Source organism: Cannabis sativa, chromosome 8, assembly GCF_029168945.1.
Source record: "Cannabis sativa cultivar Pink pepper isolate KNU-18-1 chromosome 8, ASM2916894v1, whole genome shotgun sequence".
In the NCBI taxonomy this organism is placed as follows: domain Eukaryota; kingdom Viridiplantae; phylum Streptophyta; class Magnoliopsida; order Rosales; family Cannabaceae; genus Cannabis; species Cannabis sativa.
The window spans coordinates 10,033,571-10,042,851 of NC_083608.1; the positions used below are offsets into that span (position 1 = coordinate 10,033,571).

General features: G+C 41.0%; 1 non-coding gene across 1 annotated transcript; it reads right to left on the minus strand.

Moving 5' to 3' along the window:
- Nucleotides 1-1,577: 1,577 nt before the first annotated feature.
- On the minus strand, nucleotides 1,578-1,684 carry LOC133030681 (small nucleolar RNA R71). Its single transcript, XR_009684228.1, has one exon. It is a non-coding gene; the product is annotated as a small nucleolar RNA R71 (small nucleolar RNA).
- Between the last annotated feature and the right edge of the window lie 7,597 nt (nucleotides 1,685-9,281).

The following is a 9,281-nucleotide window of genomic DNA, read 5'->3' on the forward strand; positions in this document are numbered from 1 at the left end:
ATTTTTCTCTCAATTGGAGGCACACCTCTCATCCCTATATAAGGAATACGACTCTGAAGGTCAACCTAAGCAGAAATAGACCTAAATGGTGGATGAAAGTGGAGAGGAAGCTATCTTGAAGACCCGGAGCGATATCACCTTATAGTTTCTTTCTTTTACCCTTAATTCTTCCTCTTATGTTTAGTTTTGTTTCAGATTTAATCATGGATGTTTTTATTGTTTTTATGAGCTAAATTTCCCATTAAGGGAGGATGATGAATGTTGTTTAAGTTTATGCCTAGTTAATAAATAATTGCCATTCCTCCATCTTGTTTGTGAATACTATCTAAATTTGTATTTAATTCCATGTGCAAGTTTGATCACCTTTTACATGTTTAATGATCTCAATTCGAAATCTGAAAAAGTAAGAATTGAGAATGCTATAATTAGATAGTCTAGGTTTTGATGTGAAACGAAAGTATTCACATAGCCTTAGTGACAAATAGATTATTGCTTAATGTTGATTTTATGTTGATTTAATTAAGAAGTTAATTATAGAACATAAGATTTAGAACCTAAAAGATCTGAACAGAGTTAGGTTAATTTATAATCTGTCATTCACATTAAGATAATGATAGCAATTAGGTATTAACGTTGGTAGCTTAACAACAGGATTCACCTCCCTAATCTCTCATCTTGATTAATCGTCGTATATTCTTTTTAATTTTCTGAGTTATTTTCTTTAAATTGCAAAACTATTGTTTTACCAGATAGAATCATAAGTATAATTTAGTAGTACTTAATCCAATTCCCTGTGGTTCGACCTCACTTGCGTGAGATACTACTTGATTGCGTATACTTGCGTAGTAATCATAAAATTCGTAACAAGTTTTTGGCGCCGTTGCCGGGGAATTGTTTAAAGATTAATATTACACAAAATTATACTAACTTCTACTTTGGTATATTTTCTCTTGCTGAATTTGTAACCTTTCTCTTGCAAAACTGTTCTTATCTATTTCAGGTATTTTGAGTGCATGCGCCGCCAAGGGCAAGCAGTTATACTACCCGTTGACCCTGAAATTGAGAAAACTTGTAGGAGAAACCGAAGGAACAAGAGGCAAGAAAGAGTTTCAGCAACTGCTGAAACATCAGAAATCATGGCTGCTAATGTGAATGCGAATGCTGCAAATAACGGTAATAATGGTGGTGCCGTTGAAGATCAAGCTAATGGTCGTAGCTTGAGAGATTACATTCTCCCTACTCTAACGGGAGTGCAGTCATGTATCAGGCCACCGGCAGTGGATGCGAATAACTTTGAGATCAAACCTGCCATACTTCAAATGGTGCAGTCCTCAGTTCAGTTTGGTGGCCTCCCTTCTGAAGATCCTAATCTGCATCTCTCTAACTTCATGGAACTTTGTGAGACTTTTAAAGTTAATGGAGTTAGTGATGATGCCATTCGTCTGAGATTTTTCCCATTCTCGCTCAGAGAACGAGCCAAGAGCTGGTTAAACTCCTTGGCACCCAACTCTATTGCCACCTGAAATGATCTGGCAACCAATTTTTTGTCAAAGATCTTTCCTCCAGCAAAGTCTGCCAAGCTCCGAGGAGAAATCAACAACTTCTGCCAACAAGATAATGAATCTCTCCATGAGTCTTGGGAGAGGTTTAAAGATCTGATCAGAAAGTGCCCTCATCATGGTATAGAGAAGTGGATGTTGGTCCACAATTTCTACAACGGGTTGGTTGGTAACACTAGAACTCTGATAGATGCAGCAGCTGGTGGAGCTTTTATGAGAAAGAGTGCTAATGAGGCTTACGATCTATTGGAGGAGATGGCTCTAAACAATCAGCAGTGGCCAACCGAAAGGAGTCAAACTAAGAAAGTAGCTGTTGTGCTAGAGGTTGATGCCATTACAAAGTTGACAGCTCAGGTTGAGGCATTGACAAAGCTAATCGCAGGGCAAGCTAAACAAGCCCAAGTTGTTTGTGAGATATGTGGAGGAAATCATCACTTTTCAGAGTGTCAAGCAGATGTGGATGATTTGCCAATGGATGAAGCAAAAGCCATTGGAAATTTTTCGCAGAACAACAACAACAATTATGGGTTCAACCAAGGTGGTAACCGAAGAAACTGTGGGTTCTATCAGTAACGAAATCAAAACCAGACACAGAACTAACAATTTACTCAGCAACAAGCCTCTGGTGGAAATTCTAGTTTGCAAACAGATTTACTGCTACAATTCATGACTGAAACTAGATCTTCCATTAAAGACCTGCAGACTCAGATGGGCCAACTAGCAACTCAGGTAGCAACCCGTCCTCAAGGAAATTTGCCTAGCACAACTAAAGTCAATCCCAAAGAAAACTACAAGGCAATTACCCTGAGGAGTGGTAAGAAATATGATGGGCCTGAATTGACACAACCAACTGATGTAGATAAAGAGATTAAAGTTCAACCAGTGCCAACCCCAACACCAACAGTAGAGAAGGCTACTGATAGCCAAGCACCACCACAACAGTCTCCACCAATCAATATTGATCATCATGTGAAAATACCCTATCCTCAGAGACTCCGAAAGACCAATCTAGACAAGCAGTTCACCAAATTTCTAGAGGTTTTCAAAAGACTACACATTAACATTCCCTTTGCTGAAGCTTTAGAACAGATGCCAAGTTATGTGAAGTGCATGAAGGAGATTCTGTCAAAGAAGAGAAAGATGGAGGATTATGAGACAGTGGCTCTAACTGAAGAGTGCAGGGCCATTCTACAGAAGAAACTCCCTCCCAAACTCAGAGATCCATGGAGTTTCACTATTCCTTGTACTATTGGGAGAATTGAAGGAATAAATTCACTATGTGACTTGGGAGCCAGCATTAACTTGATGCCTCGATCAGTGTTTAAAAGATTGCAGTTGGGAGAAGCAAAGCCAACCACAGTAACTCTCCAATTGGCGGATCGATCACTAGCTCATCCTAGAGGAGTCATTGAGGATGTGTTAGTTAAAGTTGACAAGTTCATCTTCCCAGCTGACTTTATTGTTCTGGATATGGAAGAAGATAGCAATGTCCCAATTATTCTTGGGGGACCATTCTTGGCAACTGGCCAAGCCTTAATCGATGTTCAGAAGGGTGAATTAAAGCTGAAAGTCCAAGGAGAAGAAGTGTTCTTTAATGTGTTAAAGGCTATGACATACCCAAAGGCAAGTGATAACTGTTTCTTCATCGATTTAATTGATACAATTGTGAGTGAGAAAAAGCTGCTAGATGATCCTCTCGATTTGAGCTTAACTGAAGATGAATTGACGGAGCAAGAGGGACAAGATGTCATGGGTTATGTGAAATGGCTTGATTCCTATGGGCCCTTGAACAGAAGGTATTATGAGGAGTTGGGAGTAGTTCCAAAAGAGCTGATGCCATCTACTGAAAAACCTCCAGAACTTGAATTGAAGGTGCTTCCTAGTCACTTGAGGTATGAGTTTTTGGGTAAAGACAAAAAGCTGCTAATTATTGTGTCAGCTTCTCTTTCTGATGTGGAAACTGATAGACTGCTGAGGGTACTCTGAGCTCACAACAAGGCCATTGCTTGGACACTAGGTGATGTCAAAGGAATCAGTCCTTCAACGGTGATGCACCGAATCCTAATGGAAGACAATGCCAAACCAACAATCGACGCACAACGTAGACTCAATCCACCCATGAAGGAAGTTGTCAGAAAAGAAGTAGTCAAGTGGTTGGATGCTGGAGTGGCCTATCCCATCTCAGATAGTAAGTGGGTTAGCCCGGTGCAAGTGGTTCCAAAGAAAGGTGGAATGACCGTGATCAAGAATGAAAAGAATGAGTTAATTCCCACAAGAACAGTCACTGGTTGGAGGATTTGTATCGATTATAGGAAACTCAACAAAGCAACCCGAAAAGATCACTTTCCCTTGCCCTTCATTGATCAAATGCTAGACGGATTGGCGGGGCAAGAATATTACTGTTTTCTTGATGGCTACTCTGGATACCACCAAATAGCTATAGCACCTGAAGATCAGGAAAAGACTACTTTCACATGCCCCTACGGTACCTTTGCTTTCAGAAGAATGCCATTCGGATTGTGCAACGCCCCTGCTACTTTTCAAAGGTATATGATGGCTATCTTTTCAGACTTAATTGAATCCTGTATTGAAATCTTTATGGATGATTTTTCAGTCTTTGGCTCCTCCTTCGATCATTGCTTAGAAAATTTAGAAAAGGTGCTAATTAGATGTGAGAAGTATAACTTGGTGTTGAACTGGGAGAAGTGCCACTTTATGGTAACAGAAGGAATTTTTCTGGGATGCAAAATTTCAAAAGCGGGAATTGAGGTGGATAAGGCTAAAGTTTCAACAATAGAGAATTTGCCACCTCCAGTTTCTGTAAAAGGAGTAAGGAGTTTCTTAGGACATGCTGGTTTCTACCGTCGATTTATTAAGGACTTCTCAAAGATCTCCAAACCTTTGTCCAGTTTACTCGTTAATGGCGTTCCATTTGAGTTTGGAGAAGATTGCTTAAAGGCATTCAAGGTTCTAAAGGAAAAATTGATTTCAGCACCAATAGTCACTTCACCAAATTGGGAGTTGCCCTTCGAGTTGATGTGCGATGCAAGTGATTATGCAATTGGAGCGGTCTTGGGTCAAAGAGTTGACAGGGTGTTTCACACAATTTACTATGCTAGAAGAACCCTAAATGATGCTCAATTAAATTATGCCACTACAGAGAAAGAAATGCTGGCAATTGTGTTTGCTTGTGATAAGTTCCGACCCTACCTGATTTTGAATAAGGTTATTGTCTATACAGATCATTCAGCGATCAAATACCTTATGACCAAGAAGGATGAAAAGCCGAGACTGATTCGGTGGGTACTTCTACTTCAAGAGTTTGACTTAGAGATAAAAGATAAGAAGGGCACTGAAAATCTGGTAGCAGATCACCTGTCAAGACTAGAGCTGGAAGAGAGTCAGAATACGAAAGAGGTACAGATAAATGAGCAATTTCTTGATGAACAACTCTTTAGTGTGAGGGAAAACCTGATGGTACCATGGTATGCTGATTATGTCAATTTCTTGGCTGCAAAAATAACTCCTCCTGAGCTTTCACGTCAACAATTGAAGAAGTTCTTTTCTGAGGTGAAACATTATTATTGGGAAGAGCCAATCCTCTACAAGCACTGCGCTGATCAGATAATTAGAAGATGTGTGCCTGAAGAGGAGATGTATTCTATCCTAAATCATTGTCATGCTTTACCATGTGGAGGACATTTCAGTGGGACCAGAACTGCTGCTAAGGTGTTGCAGAGTGGATTCTTTTGGCCAACGCTATTTAAGGATGCTAGTACCTTTGTGAAGGCATGTGATCGTTGTCAACGGACAGGTAATATCTCAAGAAGAAACGAGATGCCTTTAACAGGAATCTTAGAAGTGGAATTGTTTGATGCGTGGGGGATAGACTTCATGGGTCCTTTTCCTTCATCTTTTAGCAATCAATACATCCTATTGGCTGTCGACTATGTGTCTAAATGGGTTGAAGCTGTAGCTACACCACAGAATGATGGTAAAATAGTTCTCCGCTTTCTGCAAAAGAACATCTTTACTCGATTTGGTACTCCTCGAGCAATCGTAAGTGATGAAGGGAGTCACTTCTGCAATAAACAGTTTGAAGCACTCCTTTCAAGATATGGTGTCCGACATAGAACTGCTTTACCATACCATCCCCAAAGTAATGGCCAAGCTGAAATTTCTAATCAGGAGATAAAGATGACTCTAGAGAAAACAGTGCAAAGATCAAGGAAAGATTGGTCAAGAAAATTAGATGATGCATTGTGGGCATACAGAACTGCTTTCAAAACACCGATTGGCATGTCTCCATATCGGTTGGTGTTTGGAAAGGCTTGCCATCTGCTGGTGGAGTTAGAACATAACGCTTTCTGGGCCATGAAGACTCTCAACATGGAATTAAAAGCTACATGAGAGAAAAGGCTACTACAATTGAATGAACTAGAGGAGTTTCATAATGAAGCCTATGAGAATGCAAAAATCTACAAGGAGAGAACTAAGAAGTGGCATGACCAAGGTTTGGTAAGGAAGGAGTTTCAACCTGGGCAGCAAGTTTTACTATTCAGTTCAAGGTTGAAGTTGTTTCCTGGAAAGTTGAAGTCAAGGTGGTCAGGAGCATTCACAGTAGTCAAGGTGTTTCCCTATGGAGCGGTGGAGTTAAAAGGTGAAGGTCCAGCAATTTTCAAAGTTAATGGACAGCGTTTAAAGCTCTACTTGGGAGGTCAATTTGACCAAGCCAAGTCCGCCATTATTCTGGCGCCTCTCTAGACACAGCTCAGCGTCCGGCTATATGACGATAAAGACAGCGCTCTTGGGAGGCAACCCAAGTGTTTTCTTTAATTTTTCAGACTTTTTGATTATGTTTTTAGTTTATGCTTTAGTATTTTTAGTATTTTCAATTTTTAGCTAAGTACCAGACATTATTTTTTTCCAGTTGAATCGTGAAAAACGTGAAAAAAAAATTATTTTTCAGACCAGGAGCTCAGTGGTCGCGACCACCAGGTTCCTGGGTCGCGACCCTTTTTGGTAGTCGCGACCCTGGTCGCGACCTGGGACTTTACAGAAACGAGGAAATTTTTAACTTCCAATAGTTGCGACTAGGGTCAATGCAAGTCGTGACCCTAGTCGCGACTTGCCATTTTTCCAGAGACGGCATAAATTTGAACTTAAGCTAGTCGCGACTAGCTCACGACTTTTTCTATAAAATCCCAATTTTCCCCCCATTCAACCCTACACCAAAAATTCAAACCTTCTTCTTGTCAGCCGACCCTAGCCCCTCCCATTCAAAAATTTCAAAATTTTCCTTCCTAAATCTTCAATCCTTTCATCTTTTCTTGAATTTCTCAAACTCAATCCATTCAAAAACCCAATTTCACTCATCAATCTACACATACCATCAAAAACTATACCAAAAATCACCCATATTATCCCAAATCCGAAATACCATTGTCTTCATCTTCAACCTCAAGCTTTCAAGAACATTCAACAATGGAGGTGGAGTAAAGCTTCTTTGGGTTGTAAGTATCACTTCCTACAATCTTTAAGGAATTTGATTTATTTGTTATAGATTTTGGGTGGTAATAATTGTGTGTTGTGAAAAATATTGTTGATATTGGGTTTGCTAATGTTGTATTGTGGTGTTGAGTGTTTGGAAATATTATTTGAGTAATTTTAAATTTTTGGGAAGTAGAAAAATTAAGGGGAGGTGCTGCCCAATTTTTTTTAGCATTATTTAGAAAAAAAAATCAGAAAACAAAATAAAAAGAAAAAAAGAAAAGAGAAAAAAAAACAGAGAAAAAAAATATATTCTATTATTGCTAGGAAAGAAAAAAATGGCACCAAAAAGAACTAGGCATGTTGAAGAGGGTTCGTCATCAAACCCACCAAATACGGGTTTCGATAGAACCCGGTTTGGTAATGAGGAGGCCCATAATCGTTTCATGAGGCTGAAAAATAGGGCTTATATTGAAGACCGGAGTATTGAATTCCCTGAAAATCCTTTGAGACGTCAACCACGGTTCGAGACAATTCGAGCCCAAATTGAGAGAAGTGGGGAAGCTTTGTGGATGCTCGGTGCCGGGCTAATGTGACTATGGCCTGTGAATTTCTCACCAATTGGCCCGACCACCGGAATGGGGAGGTAAAGGTGCGTGGAAAGAAGGTTCCCGCTACTGCTGATGCTTTTAATGTGACGTTCTCTATCCAAGATTATTCTAGGGAAGAGATCCCCCTCCGAATTATTGAGGAGGAAGAGCAGTTTGATATGGTGGATGTGGCTGAGATGGTGGGATTTCCAGGGTTGAGGTTCCACGACAACGATGGCACAGAGGGGTCGCAAAACATCCTATATCGGTGTGAATTAAACCCAGTGGCGAAAACATGGTTGTACTTTGTAAGTGCTCGGTTTGTGCCAAATAAGCACTTCTCCGATGTCCAAATGCATCGCCTGAAATATGTGTACGCCATTATGAAGGGGTACAACATAAATATTGGACAAGTCATCCGGCATAGCATTGACAAGATTGTACAAGGAGCCACGGGAGGTGGTTTTGGTTTGACGGGAGTTATAACAGAACTCTGCGGGGCATATGAAGTTCCCCAATTGGAGTATGACAACACGGTGTTGCCACTTTGCAAGATGGACATCGCATTTATCAACAGGCTAAAAGAGCCACATCCTTATGGCCAACCTCCACCTGATGCACCGCAAGGACGTAGGGGACAACGAGAGCCTAGTGTTGAAGAAGAAGAGGAGCAACCCTCACAATTACTTGGGCCTATCGATCCAACGATGCAATACACTCATGCACAGCTGAGTTATATAATTCAGTAGAACAACCACATGCAAAACTACATGGTGCAGAGGAGTATCCATGATGAGGGACAAGTTGAGCAACTTAACTCTCTCATCAACAGAATGAACATTGGGATTGATGACCCGAATTATTTGGGGCAACCTACTCGGTTCTACCCATATGATCAGCCGCCACCACCCAACCCTTTCTAAGAGGGTCTCAGGTAAGTCTCTTCTCTCTGCATTTTATTGTATACATTGGGGACATTGTCATATTTAGTTTGGGGGGAGAGATGGGAAAGAAGGTTCCCGCTATTGCTGATGCTTTTAATGTGATTGTATTTGTCCAAGATTATTCTAGGGAAGAGCAACGCCTCCGAATTATTGAGGAGGAAGAGCAGTTTGATATGGTGGATGTGGCTGAGACGGTGGGATTTCCAGGGTTGAGGTTCCACGACAACGATAGCATAGAGGGGTCGCCAAACATCCTATATCGGTGTGAATTAAACCCAGTGGCGAAAACATGGCTGTACATTGTAAGTGCGCGGTTGGTGCCAAATAAGCACCTCTCCGATGTCCAAATGGATCGCCTAAAATATGTGTACGCCATTATGAAGGGGTACAACATAAATATTGCACAAGTCATCCGGCAAAGCATTGACCAGATTGTACAAGGAGCCACGGGAGGTGGTTTTGGTTTTGCGGGAGTTATAACAGAACTCTGCGGGGCATATGAAGTTCCTGAATTGGAGTATGACAACACAGTGTTGCCACTTCGCAAGATGGACATTGCATTTGTCAACAGGCTAAAAGAGCCACATCCTTATGGCAAACCTCCACCTGATGCATCGTAAGGACGTAGGCGACAACGAGAGCCTAGTGTTGAAGAAGAAGAGGACCAACCCCCAGAATTGCTTGGGCCTATCGATCCA